This window comes from Anomaloglossus baeobatrachus, chromosome 10 (genome assembly GCF_048569485.1).
Source record: "Anomaloglossus baeobatrachus isolate aAnoBae1 chromosome 10, aAnoBae1.hap1, whole genome shotgun sequence".
Lineage (NCBI taxonomy): Eukaryota > Metazoa > Chordata > Amphibia > Anura > Aromobatidae > Anomaloglossus > Anomaloglossus baeobatrachus.
In genome coordinates, this window is record NC_134362.1 from 16,220,496 (window position 1) to 16,235,853 (window position 15,358).

Consider the following 15,358-nt stretch of genomic DNA (forward strand, 5'->3'; position numbering starts at 1 on the left):
GGGAGAGGGGCAGGGGTAATGTCCCCCGCCTCACTCCCCCTCCGGCAGCCGAGAATATCAGCCGCAGCTGCCCCGGCACTGTTGCATGCATTATGCGGCACTACCGGCGTGTCCTCGGCTCTTCTTGCCACCGTGTAGCAGTGGTGGCAAGGTAATACAAGGGGTTAATGATGGTGGGGGACCACCGCCATTAACTCCAGGCTTGATCATGGCAGCGTCTATGCGTTTTTTTACCGCGGGTGCGGTAATCTTTGAGAGCATGCGGAATTTTCACAAGAAAATTCCATTTCCCAGTGCGCACAGAGCCTAAAGCCAAACCTCCTCTCTTGGAAGTAAAAAAAAAAAGAAGCTGCCTCCAAAAATCAGGTTTTGGTGTCATTTGTCCACAGTACATGTTTAAATAAAGTTAGTTTCTTTCACAAAAGCAACAAAATGCTAGGAAAGACACCGCTGCATTTCTTCACTCATTGCTGCAAAATCTGATTGACACGCCGCTTCTTTAAAAAAAAACAGCAGTTTTCCATTTCAGTCAAGAAAAGTGTGTCTGTGTGAGATCTTAGCTTTTGCAGGTCCTGTAAAAAGCAGCTTTTAACTTGCATAAAACGAATATAAAAAAAAACCGCAAAAAAGCAACGTGTGAACAGAGCCTGACAAATCTCCAGTTCTAGCATTGCAGATTTCTGAATCATCTATGAACACTTGTGCTGTAAAGGATGAAGCATGCACCATTTTATAAAAATGTCTTTATTTTCAACTGGTTCCTGATTATAGCCTTGGATGAAAATGTAAATGTGTGTTAGGTTGACCAATAGGTCACAACTGTTGCCAGCGATGACCAAATGCGGAGGGAGCCTTAGGGCCCCCCCTCAGCCCTAATGAGATACAGACAGACTCTGATATCTGCACATAAGGTAAGAAGGAGTGTGCGCTCCAAAGAAGACTGCTAGTTTATCACATACAGGATTTATCAACCTAATAGGGGCGTAGCTATGTCGTATGCATAATCATTAGTTTTGATTCTCGTCATAAGCGACTTTCCATTTCTCAGTAAAAACACAACTCTCATTGTCTTAGACTAGGCGCAGGTCTTCTCTGTCCTTGGGTCTCAGCGTCTAGAGTCCTTGAATCTGCTCTCAGCGTCATAGCGCAGCTGGGTTTGTTTGTTCATCTTACAAAACAACATGAATGTCCATCTATTAACTTAAAATTGAACTCTTTCCTCACATGTGTAATAGATTAATGCAACTCAGCCTGGGCCACAAGTTGTGGTAAAATTCTGCATTGCCATAATGTAGATTTATGTGGGGGAGGGGGGAGTTTCAAGCAACAATTAGACCACGTGCATATGTTCAGTATTTGGTGAGGTTGTATTTTTTTACCTCTAGTATTTGTTTTACGCCTGGTTTTATGTACAATCAGGAAAAGTATAATAAAAATCTGGGCACCACTTCTGCATTTTATCTGCTCCTGGTTTTGGCTTCCAAATTTGATGTAAAATACTAAATGTGTGAACGTGGCCTTAGTGTCTAGCTGCTGCGCCGAGCTGGCTGCAGATCACGAATATGTTTCAGAAGCGCGTTCCTAAAATATGCAGATGGTGATGGAGGTCCCAATACAATGACCTGTATGGTGGGTAGTTTATAGTTTGTTGTAGGCCTCATCTCTCCGGTATATGAGGAATGGAGGGAGCTTCATATAGAAATGTACTGAAGGATATGACCTATACAATGCCCCTGAGAGAGGCTGATACTGGACATGTGCTGGAGGCAAACACATGGGGAAAGATACAAGACCCCGACCAATGTGCACACCGATCATCCATGAGAGAGGTGCACACGTATGGCGAGATCGGGCCAGCGATACGCTGTAACTCTGGTCATGTAACATATATTGCATGTGTGTGATTTGTATATGTGTGATTATGCAGCAGCCAGGGCACAAGCAGGTTGTAATTGTGCACGTCTCCACTTGTAGCCTACAATGGCAACGTCTCATGTGACCGGTGAGCAAAAGTCCAGCAATCTTGAATTTTTGTGCATAATAGTTGCGCTTCACAATGTAAACACAACAGTCCATGGCTGCAGAGTCACAGTCGCCCGGATCTATGGCTTCTCCAGGGGTTAATCTGTGAGTGAAAATGGGCTCCATCCATCTGGGCTTGTCTGCACCATGCACATGGACTTCTCGTAATTAGATCAGGCAGTAGTAGAAATCTCTGCAACTAATCTGTGTGTGAATGTCAGGGATAACACCCGTCCATAAAGATACAGCACCTTTTCATTTTTTCTCCTGTCTTTATTAAAAAAAAAAAAAAAAAGTGAAGGTGTCTGATACACAAGTATATTTGGTGCACCATTCATGGTCAGTCAGTAGACGAGCTGCCCGGTACCCCACAAAACAATGACCCCTGAAGCCCACACCACCGCCTCAGCAGTGACAAACATGGCGTATTAGACTCTGCTCACAGAGGGTTTGTTTTTTGTCAGTTTTCCTTTAGTTAATGGTCTTCCATTGTAATAAGATGGCTTGATGTGGTCGTTCATATTACTTGTTAGCAGCATATGAGGTAACACTAGGACTGTGACAGGATCCCAGGCAGCAATGTAAGATCCTTGCATATATACTGTACACACTGTCATCCATGTAGGTAAACATGGCACATGTTACTGCCACCGCATGTCTGACATGTATAGGCCTCAATTATCAGAATAAGTCTTGTCCATAGCAACCAATCACATCGCAGCTTTCATTTTGCCAGCGCTTTGTTTATCGTGAAAGCTGAGTTGTGATTGGTTGCTATGGGTCCTCAGCTCTTACTAAATCTCGGTGACCATTACTTTACCTCATCGCTCTGTCACCTCTTATCGTTTGTTTTTTTTCGTTTTGCGTGTATGTAGAGTTACACAGACTCCAGTCAGGAGCACAGGTGGCCGCCATGTATGTAGAGTTACACAGACTCCAGTCAGGAGCACAGGTGGCCGCCATGTATGTAGAGTTACACAGACTCCAGTCAGGAGCACAGGTGGCCGCCATGTATGTAGAGTTACACAGACTCCAGTCAGGAGCACAGGTGGCCGCCATGTATGTAGAGTTACACAGACTCCAGTCAGGAGCACAGGTGGCCGCCATGTATGTAGAGTTACACAGACTCCAGTCAGGAGCACAGGTGGCCGCCATGTATGTAGAATTATAGACTCCAGTCAGGAGCACAGGTGGCCGCCATGTATGCAGAGTTAGAGACACACTTCAGTCAGGAGGACGGCTGGCCACCATGTATGTAGAGTTACACACACACTTCAGTCAGAAGGACGGCTGGCCGCCATGTATGTAGAGTTACACAGACTCCAGTCAGGAGCACAGGTGGCCGCCATGTATGTAGAATTACACAGACACACTTCAGTCAGGAGGGCGGCTGGCTGTCATGTATGTAGAATTACACAGATACATGACGGCCAACCGTCCTCCTGACTGAAGTGTGTGTGTGTGTGTGTAATTCTACATACATGGCGGCCACCTGTGCTCCTGACTTAAGTGTATGTAGAATTACACACACACACACTTCAGTCAGGAGGATGGTTGGCTGTCCATTATGTAGAATTACACACACACACACACACACACACACTCACTTCAGTCAGGAGCACAGGTGGCCGTCATGGATGTGGAATTACACACACACACCACTCAGGAGCGCGGTTGGCCGACATGTCCGATAATACCAGAAGCGGTCGGACTCCTATTACTGTAGATACTTTCTGGCTTCCCTCATGGCCGTCCTCCATGAACACTGCCCGCAGTAGTTTCTCTTGTATAGGAGACATTTCCAGGACGGCGAGAGCTGCCCTTTTCATACTTATTGATCCGCTCTTTTCCCGGAGACCCCGCTGCGCAGTGTCGGGGCGCTGTCGACTGACCTATCAAATAATTGATGAGCTGGAACATTGATTGCGAATAAAAGGCCGGGAAATGTTGCAGGAACAGACTGGAAACGCCATACATAAATGCGGGCATATGGCAACGTCCACAGGTCAGAGCTGACATTTTACAAGACCTTTCTGTACTCCTGTAATGTTTAAATATTAAAAGCATTGTCCAGGATTAGGAAAATATGGCTGCCTTCTCTAAACAGCGCCACCCCTGCCCCCAGGATGTGTCTGCTATTACACCTTTGCTCTATTGAAGTAAATGGAATTTAGCAGCAATACCGCACACGACCTATATACTGGGGAAGCGGTGTTTAGGATTCCGGCAGCAATGCTTTGCTAACTCCCCCGGTAAGCAGAGACCTATTGTCTCTACTTTTCCTATATTTCTGGACTGCTGTGCTCCTGTTACTCAGTATTACTTATATATCTGTCTTAGTTACTTTTGTAATGTAAATTGGGCGCAGTCGGCCCCTTGTCTTTACACCTAACACCATTAATGTTACTTGCTGGAACTGGTGTAAAAATGCCAAATGTTGCACTTTTTTTTTTTTTTTTTTTTACACAACTATGGCGACATTTCAAGCAGTTTTACGCCAGAAAATGGTTGAAGACCGCTCGATATGTTGTACAAAATTGAAGAAAAAAAATACAATGTATACATTTTGTAATAAAAATTTTACATACTATAGTTTTTTGCACTTTTTCACATGGGGCTGAATCCTATGAAAACATTGCAGGGTTTCCACTACTGTCCCCTAAACTGGTGGGGATCCGTCTGTCTGTCAGCAGAAGAGAAAGAGCTGCCATGTCTATGTGAGGTCAAAGAATAATGAAAAGAAAAAAAAAACCCCAAAGCTCCCACATAAACCCCTTTAAGAACCCAATTTTAATTATTGCATTTTTTTTTAAATACACAACCATAACTTTGTGTGATATTATATTTTTTATATATATATATTATATATATTATATATATATTATTATATACCATATATATATATATAATCACAATATAAATTTTGCAGATGTATCGTAGTTTTAGAATATATCATTCCCTTTACCATATAATGTACGGTAAAATGGAGACAAAAAAAATTCTAAGAGGTGAAATAGTGAGGAGGGGTAAGCCAATTTTGTTAGTTTGTGCACCGAGCGCCCAGGATGGATGCCATTATTGACGGTGGTATTTAAGGGGTTCATAGCAATCTACGTGACATCTTTCCTGCTGCCTCTCTACATGCCCTGACCGGCTCCATGATGGTCGTATGGTTACACTTTTGCAGTGATAAAAGTAGATGGCGGGAGCTTTTCTTGAAGCATTAGTTTAAAAAAAAAAAAAAACCTTCACAATAGAATTGCAAAATGAAGGCGCCGAATTCTCCCAAACAAGAAGAACATTATGGAGAATTCACACGCTGCAAATTTATGGCAGAAAATCCTTTCCATTTTTTGGGGCAAGCAGAAGGTTTTTTGGTGAGCCCCATTCATTGAATTGGACAATCACAGAAATGCCTGCGACCAATCTTCCTTCACCCTAATAGGGTGGTAGTTTGTAATTTTTTTTAAACTTCTTCTTATGAAAGAAACTTTTTGACCTTTTATTCTCCCCGTCTGTGTATCTTTATGTAAACTCGATAAGCCGTGGCTCGTGTTTATATGAGTAAATATTAATGCCACAACCCCCATAGTCTGCTGGCTTATAATGCACTCAGACTACTGTATATTGTAAAGCAGATCCCACCAGTTCCCAGCATGACTGCACTTTATGTTCAAGGAAAGTGCTCAGGACCGGGGGCTGTACGGCCCCAGTCGCCTTGTCCCATTGTGTAAGGTTATAGATTACTGTTATATGCCCCATAGTCGTTTCCTCTAAAAGCATTTTTATATTCATTCTTCTACAGCAATAACAGAGTCCAACGCCTATAACAAATCTCTGGCCGATCGGCGTGGACTGTGGCAGAGCTGCCTACAAGCGCCAGGGGTCTAGTGCCAGCGAGGGCACAATCTGCATATAGTGACTTCCAGTGGTCACGTCAATAATGGCAATGTAATTGTCCAAAGCCGGATTTAGTTACATTGCTAGAAGGCAGCCACCGGATACATCGGTGTAATGGTGCATGCTCCATGGATGAGATGGCACAGGAGATCTGGTATCATAGGAAGGTCCCAGCCGTCCAGGAGCTCCAATAGATATTTAGTTCTCAGCAGACGCTGAAATATTGAATATCTGCATCTGATCCAAAAATACTGTCTTTATAGAGTACAGAGCTTTGCTGTTTTATACAGCTACACTACAGTTTAAAAGTTTGGGGTCACCCAGACAATTTTGTCTTTTCCATGAAAAAAATCATACTTTTATTTATCAAATGAGTTGCATAGTAAATACAAAATATAGTCCAATGACGAGGTTAGAAATAATGATTTTTACATGAAATAATAATTTTCTCTTCACACTTGGCTTTCGGCACAGAATGCTCCTTTGCAGCAATTCCAGCTTTGCAGACCTTTGGCATTCGAGCTGTTAATTTGCAGGGGTAATCTGGAGATATTTCCCCCCCCTCCCTCAAGTTGCATTGGTTTGATGGGCACTTTTTGGTACCATACGGTCACGCTGATCCCACAACAGCTCTATAGGGTTGAGATCTGGTGACTGGGCTGCCACTCCATTACAGATAGATACCAGCTGCTGGCTTCTTCCCTAAATAGTTCATGCATATTTTGGAGGTTGCTTTGTCCTCTTGTTGTAGGATGAAATTAGCTCCAGTCAAGCGCTGTGCACAGGGTATGCATGGTGTTACAAAATGGAGTGATAGCCTTCCTGATTCAAAATCTAACATACTTGCACAAGGGTTTTCGGGTTTTCAAGGCATTTCTAAACATCCATTAGCCTTCTAACAGCAAACACAATGTACCATTAGAACACTCGAGTGGTGGTTGTTGGAAATGGGCCTCTATACACCTATGTAGATATTGCATTAAAAACCAGACATTTGCAGCTAGAATAGTCATCTACTACATTAACAATGTATAGAGGGGATTTCTGTTTAATTTACTGTTAGCTTCATTGGAATAAATGTGCTTTTCTTTAAAAAATAAGGAAATATTTAAGTGACCCTAAACTTTTGAACTGTAGTATATATGTAATAGATTAAGGTCTGGGAGTTGACATTTGGGCTAAGTTGTTAAAAGTTGTTTTGTAATCTATGCAAAATTGCACACGTTTTTTTTTTTTAACTTCTATGGAGACTTGAGGGTCATGTGGAAAAATCTATGCTCTAATCTGGTCCAATCTATGCATGCGAGGATTAAGTCAGTTACGTTCACAATTTGCAAAAGTTACTAGCCGCAAAATTCAGAGGTCGTCTGATCGTAGCCCAAGCATGTTCAGATGAAGGTATTAAACGTCCATGTGCAAAACGCAACCCTAACCAATGCAAGTCAACTTTTTACGGACCGATGTTTAGCATGTGTTTAAAAAAAAAAAAGCCTGCGCAATTTTTTTTTTTTTTGTATTATGGATCAGACTTGCCAATTATATGTGACTGGAAGCATTAAAAACCGATCTCACAGGTTTCCATCCATATAATGTTTTTTTTATGGAAACATTATTACAATAGGAAACTTATCTTCCCTTTTTTATTATTATTATTATTATTATTAATACACGAGACACAAACTACGATACATGTCAAGAATCATAACTTTTATTTCTGGGCGTAAGGGCTCAGTTCCACTTGCGTTTTGTACGGACGAGTGCAATCTGATAAAACGTCGGATTGCTCTCACTCTAGTGTAAAACTATGGGGCAATGTCAGTCTGCGATGGAGTTCTCATGCCATATCTGCCTGAGAAATCGCAGCATGCTGCGTTTGGCAGCGAGTCTCTGCTCACACGCACCCATACAAGTCTATGGGTGCGTGTGAAACATCGCACTGCACTTGCATGTCATCCAAGTGCAGTGCGATGTACGCAGAGACAGGCTGCGGAGAAGATTCTCTATTATTATATTGCCATCTATTCCATTGTGCTTTACATGTGAAAGGGGTGTACATAATAGGGACAAGTACAATAATCATAAACAATACAAGGTATAGACTGCTACAGGAGGAGAGAGGTCCCTGCCTGCGAAGGCTCACAGTCTACAAGGGATAGGTGAGGATACAGTAGGTTAGGGTAGAGCTGGTTGTGCGGCGCTGTATCAGACTGAGGGTTACGGCAGGTTGTAGGCTTGGCGGAAGAGGTGGGTCTTCAGGTTACTTTTGAAGCTTGTCAAGGTAGGCGAGAGTCTAATATGTTATGGCAGAGCATTCCAGAGTATGGGGGAGGCATGTGAGAAATCTTGGATGCGATGGTGGGGAGAGGAGAGGAGATCTTGTGAGGATCGAAGGTTATGTGCAGGTAAGTACCGTGAGACTAGGTCACAAATATAAGGAGGAGACAGGTTGTGGATGGCTTTGTATGGCATGGTTAGTGTTTTGAACTGGAGTTGTTGGGCAATGGGAAGCCAGTGGAGGGATTGGTAGAGAGGAAAGGTCGGGAAGTAGCGAGGGGACAGGTGGATTAGCCGGGCAGCATAGTTTAGAATAGATGGTAGGGGTGCGAGACTGTTAGAAGGGAGGCCACAGAGCAAGAGGTTGCAATAATCCAAGCGGGAGATAATAAGGGCATGCACTAGTGTTTTTGCAATTTCTTGGGAAAGGAATGGGGAGAGAGTGCTCCCTCCCTCTTCTCCGCACCTGTGACCCCATCGCAAGATCACAGTCGCATGACCCTCGGGTAATGCTTCACATCGGAAGCTATATGTGCAAGTGGAACTGATGCCTTAAATGAATGCTTTTATATACATTTTTGAGAACCCGGCCTTAGGATTATGTGCACAAGGAGTGTAATCTGCGGACTTTCTGCAGAAATCTCCTGCATATTACATTAGGGCTGTTACGGATGAACTTTCCCAAAATCTCATCGATGTGCCATGGAGAAAATCAATGTAAGCTGAGAGGCTCTGCTGATATAAAATCTGCAGCCTTTCAATGCACGATGCAGATATCACTGAGGACGTCGCCCTTTACAAAGTAAGAGTAAATGCATTTGGTGCAGATGTTCTGTCCGGAGAAATCAGTGATGTAATACAGTATCAGCTAAGCCGAAGACCGTTTATAAAGCTCTTCTACACATTGCAGAGCACTGTAGGTCAGTGTACATACAAAAACTGAGTTTTTTGCACTGCATAGAGTGAAATTCAAAGATGACAAGAGGATTTTGCAGAAACAATACTACAATGAGCATAACATTCAGGTAAAAAATATAACGCAAGGTAAAATATGCTGTAAATCTGCATTTCTGCTAACATAAGTGCAGCGTCTTCGGTAGTAATCCTACAATGGATATGACCCATGTGCACATCATGCCCACAGCGTCACACCGCCTTAATAAAACTGTGCAATTTGCAAGAAGCAGACTTAGAAGTACAGTATTTTAATAATTTTAATGCCAATTCACATGGAAGGAAACAAAACAATGTCTGACACATATATCTGATCATGGTGTTTCATATGTGCCTGCACCGATATCTGGAGTGCAGTTCTACCTCCCCCCCCCCCCCCCCCCAAAAAAAAATATTGAAAATATGCTGAATTTCCTCCACATATGTGGTGCACAGCTAGGAAAGTCTCCGATTCAGTGGACGTGCTGAGAGACATAAATGGGCAAAAGATTGTCCTTTAGTATGTCAGCATCCTGGAGGCTACACTGAACTTTTTAATATAACCATGTGTTGAAATCCCCATATAAAGGGCAGCGTACACCTATTTATTTTGGCAGCCACTAGTAAAAGTGCATTATCGCCATATATTCCATAAGACTATATGGCAACCATCATGCCAGGCCTTGTATGTTCTATTATGGAGTGATCAGCCACATCAACAATTTTGTTTGAAGTAGATGGTGTGGATAAGTTTACTGTGTTTTTTTTTTTGTTTTTCTTCCTTTTTTCTGCAGTGAGTGAAAACTTGTAATTAGTGATGAGCGGGCACTACCATGCTCGGGTGCTCAGTACTGGTAACTAGTGATGAGTGGACACTACCATGCTCGGGTGCTCAGTACTGGTAACTAATGATGAGCGAGCACTACCATGCCTGGGTGCTTGGTACTAGTGATGAGCGGGCACTACCATGCTCGGGTGCTCAGTACTCGTAACTAGTGATGAGTGAGCACTACCATGCTCGGGTGCTCAGTACTCGTAACTAGTGATGAACGGGCACTACCATGCTCGGGTGCTCAGTACTTCTAACTAGTGATGAGCGGGCCCTACCATGCTCGGGTGCTCAGTACTGGTAACTAATGATGAGCGAGCACTACCATGCCTGGGTGCTTGGTACTAGTGATGAGCGGGCACTACCATGCTCGGGTGCTCAGTACTCGTAACTAGTGATGAGCGGGCACTACCATGCTCGGGTGCTCAGTACTGGTAACTAATGATGAGCGAGCACTACCATGCCTGGGTGCTCGGTACTAGTGATGAGCGGGCACTACCATGCTCGGGTGCTCAGTACTCGTAACTAGTGATGAGCGGGCACTACCATGCTCGGGTGCTCAGTACTGGTAACTAATGATGAGCGAGCACTACCATGCCTGGGTGCTCGGTACTAGTGATGAGCGGGCACTACCATGCTCGGGTGCTCAGTACTCGTAACTAGTGATGAGCGGGCACTACCATGCTCGGGTGCTCAGTACTGGTAACTAGTGATGACCGGGCACTACCATGCTCGGGTGCTCAGTACTTCTAACTAGTGATGAGCGGGCACTACCATGCTCGGGTGCTCAGTACTGGTAACTAATGATGAGAGAGCACTACCATGCCTGGGTGCTTGGTACTAGTGATGAGCGGGCACTACCATGCTCGGGTGCTCAGTACTCGTAACTAGTGATGAGTGAGCACTACCATGCTCGGGTGCTCAGTACTCGTAACTAGTGATGAACGGGCACTACCATGCTCGGGTGCTCAGTACTTCTAACTAGTGATGAGCGGGCCCTACCATGCTCGGGTGCTCAGTACTGGTAACTAATGATGAGAGAGCACTACCATGCCTGGGTGCTTGGTACTAGTGATGAGCGGGCACTACCATGCTCGGGTGCTCAGTACTCGTAACTAGTGATGAGTGAGCACTACCATGCTCAGGTGCTCAGTACTCGTAACTAGTGAACGGGCACTACCATGCTCGGGTGCTCAGTACTGGTAACTAATGATGAGCGAGCACTACCATGCCTGGGTGCTCGGTACTAGTGATGAGCGGGCACTACCATGCTCGGGTGCTCAGTACTCGTAACTAGTGATGAGCGGGCACTACCATGCTCGGGTGCTCAGTACTGGTAACTAGTGAGGAGCGGGCACTACCATGCTCGGGTGCTCAGTACTGGTAACTAGGGATGAGCGTGCACTACCATGCTCGGGTGCTCAGTACTGGTAACTAATGATGAGCGAGCACTACCATGCCTGGGTGCTCGGTACTAGTGATGAGCGGGCACTACCATGCTCGGGTGCTCAGTACTCGTAACTAGTGATGAGCGGGCACTACCATGCTCGGGTGCTCAGTACTGGTAACTAATGATGAGCGAGCACTACCATGCCTGGGTGCTCGGTACTAGTGATGAGCGGGCACTACCATGCTCGGGTGCTCAATACTCGTAACTAGTGATGAGTGGGCACTACCATGCTCGGGTGCTGTGTACTCGTAACTAGTGATGAGCGGGCACTACCATGCTCGGGTGCTCAGTACTCGTAACTAGTGATGAGCGGCACTACCATGCTCGGGTGCTCAGTACTGGTAACTAATGATGAGCGAGCACTACCATGCTCGGGTGCTCAGTACTGGTAACTAGTGATGAGTGGGCACTACCATGCTTGGGTGCTGTGTACTCGTAACTAGTGATGAGTGGGCACTACCATGCCTGGGTGCTTGGTACTGGTAACTAGTGTTGAGGGAGCACTACCATGCTTGGACGAGCGTGACTCGAGTACCCGAGTATAATTGAAGTTTATTGTGAACTCGAGCATTTTTCTGAGAAATCTTGTTTTCCATTGTACTCGAATCATGCCCATCTGAGCATCCAAATACTCATTACGAGTACGGAGCATGGCAGTGCTCGCTCGTCACTAAATATTAACACTTCTTACTGCTGTATACACAGTACTTGTTCAGCGCTGTGTATGTCGTGATCAATAAGGCACAGACATCAATATACTGTGTCTGCCTTCTCAAGGGACAGTCCTACTGTGTCTCCCCATTCCCCCCAGCCGCAGTGATGGTTTGGAGCATCGATGCAGAATACAATGCGGACTGCCCAGACAATGTATTACAAAGACATTTATTTTAAAGACTGAAGATGTGTGGAGTATTTTCTAGTGTTTTAAAAATGTTGATTTTTTTTTTTCCTAGTGGGTTCCACTTAAAAAAAAAAAAACCTAAACAAAACCTGGCTTCTGCAGAGTTTCAAAGATGACTCTTGTTTATTTACCATAAAATTACGTTCACACAGGTTTTTATGTGGATTTTGCAAATACTTAGAATAAGCTTACTATTAATGTCGATGGAAAACAAACCTACAGTGAACATGTGCATTTTTCCCAGATGAAAGAAGCAGTGATTCTGCCAGATAACTCCAAATTTGATTTAAGAATCATTATGATCAAAGTAAGCGCCATAAAGTGTGACAAAAAACACAACATAAGACATACAATGTTTGTCGATTTTGAATGTGGATATTTCTAGCTGAAAAAAAAAGTAATCTAAAAACCCCACGCATTTCTGCTGCATTTTTACACTTTTTTTTTTCTGCATCAGTTGATTCAGTAATTTTTTTTCAAGCAGAAATACCTCAAGTTTACCCATGTTGCCTCGTTTTTAACGTTTAAAAATACTTGTAAAAGAGCTGCACCATGTGCACATATTTTGATATTAGAGGCAAATTTGAAGCTTATTCGAATAGTATTTGGCCCGGATTCATAAAGGCCCGTGCTTTGTATGCCAGTCTTAATGAATGGAGCGCTGGACATCCATTAGGAGTTTAGTGACTATTATACCTTCCATGTGTCACCCCCCAGGTCATAACTATGTAACTACATTTCACACCTAGTCCCACCATCCTCCACCTACTTTTCAGAAAGTCAAACGCCAAAAATGTTTTTCCACAACCTCGTGTTGTGCAAAAATTGGTGCAACATTTCAAGCAGTTTTCCACCAGATTTTTGATGAAAATGTCTTCATATCCCTGGGACCTTTTGAAGCAGTTTTTCATCTGGATTTAGCAGCAGAAACCACTTGCTTTGACACACAACTTGTCACAAACACTGCATGATTCCAGCTGTTTCTGTTAAACTGAATGCCAATCCCATATTCCTTCATGTTACAATTAGAGATTAAAGGACCTGTGGATATTCGGGTTTGCCGAATCCGCACAGACTTGGGGAAAAATAAAGTTTGGTGCAGGAACCAAACTTGGCCCCAGACAATGAACCTCATACAAGTCAATGTGATAAAAAATGGTGATCATTAGGGCTAGGAAGCTGCAAAAGAAAGCAATATGAGGGTAAGAGCAGGACAGTTATACATACCATGTTTCCTGGAAGAAAACACTGCAGTCAGAGTTCTTCCTGGGCCTGCTCATTAAGTTTCATGAATATTCACTGCTTCCTCCGCCCACCCTCTGTGCAAGCGTCTGTAATAGGGTGAGCAGCATGTATAGCAGTTATCAACCAATGTGTCGGTGTTTGTGTTTGGTTGCAGTCCCAGTTTATGTAAAAAAAAAAAATAATTAAAAAAAAATGGTGTGTGCTTTCACCCATTTTTTAATAACCAGCCTGGGTAAAACAGATGGCTATGGGCTGCAACTCCAGCGATCTGCATTACCTAGGCTGGTTATCAAACATAGAGGGGTTCCCATGCAGTTTCTTTTTAATTATTTAAATAATTAAAAAAAGAAAAACAAAAATAAACCAGCGTGGGGTTCTCCCCATTTTTGATAACCAGCCAAGGTAAAGCTGTCAGCTGGGGGTTGGTATTATTAGGGCGAGAAGAGCCATGGTTATTGGCCACACCCAGTCTGAAAATAGCAGCCCACAGTCACCTCAGAAGTGGGGTATCAATTAGATTCTCTAATGGAATGGAGCTTTACCCAGCTCTTCCGACTACCCTGGTGTGGTGGTAATATATGGTGTTGATGTCAGCTGTGACTTGTCAAAAACCAGAGCTGCCATCAAGCCCTCTATCAGTAATGAGGGGGCATCTATGAGACCCCCCCCCCATTTATAACCGTGTAAGTCGAAAGTATCGTATTTTTCGGACTATAAGACGCACCGGACTATAAGACGCACCCTGGTTTTAGAGGAGGAAAATGGGAAAATAAAACTTTAAGCAAAAAATGTGGTCATGACACACTGTTATGGGGCGAGGATCTGCTGCTGACACTGTTATGGGGGTAATGTCCCCAAATTCTCTACTAAGGTACCCCATCCTGGTAATGATCCTCCTGCCTTGTATATGATCCTGCTATAAACCCCCATCCAGCCTGTTCACATGCCCCCCCCCCATCCAGCCTGTTCACATGCCCCCCCCCATCCAGCCTGTTCACATGCCCCCCCCCATCCAGCCTGTTCACATGCCCCCCCCCATCCAGCCTGTTCACATGCCCCCCCCCATCCAGCCTGTTCACATGCCCCCCCCCCCATCCAGCCTGTTCACATGCCCCCCCCCCATCCAGCCTGTTCACATGCCCCCCCCCCATCCAGCCTGTTCACATGCCCCCCCCCCATCCAGCCTGTTCACATGCCCCCCCCCATCCAGCCTGTTCACATGCCCCCCCCCCATCCAGCCTGTTCACATGCCCCCCCATCCAGCCTGTTCACATGCCCCCCCCCCCATCCAGCCTGTTCACATGCCCCCCCCCCATCCAGCCTGTTCACATGCCCCCCCCCCCATCCAGCCTGTTCACATGCCCCCCCCCATCCAGCCTGTTCACATGCCCCCCCCCCATCCAGCCTGTTCACATGCCCCCCCCCATCCAGCCTGTTCACATGCCCCCCCCCATCCAGCCTGTTCACATGCCCCCCCCCCCATCCAGCCTGTTCACATGCCCCCCCCCCATCCAGCCTGTTCACATGCCCCCCCCCCCATCCAGCCTGTTCACATGCCCCCCCCCCCCATCCAGCCTGTTCACATGCCCCCCCCCCATCCAGCCTGTTCACATGCCCCCCCCCATCCAGCCTGTTCACATGCCCCCCCCCATCCAGCCTGTTCACATGCCCCCCCCCCATCCAGCCTGTTCACATGCCCCCCCCCCATCCAGCCTGTTCACATGCCCCCCCCATCCAGCCTGTTCACATGCCCCCCCCATCCTGCCTGTTCACATGCCCCCCCCATCCTGCCTGTTCACATGCC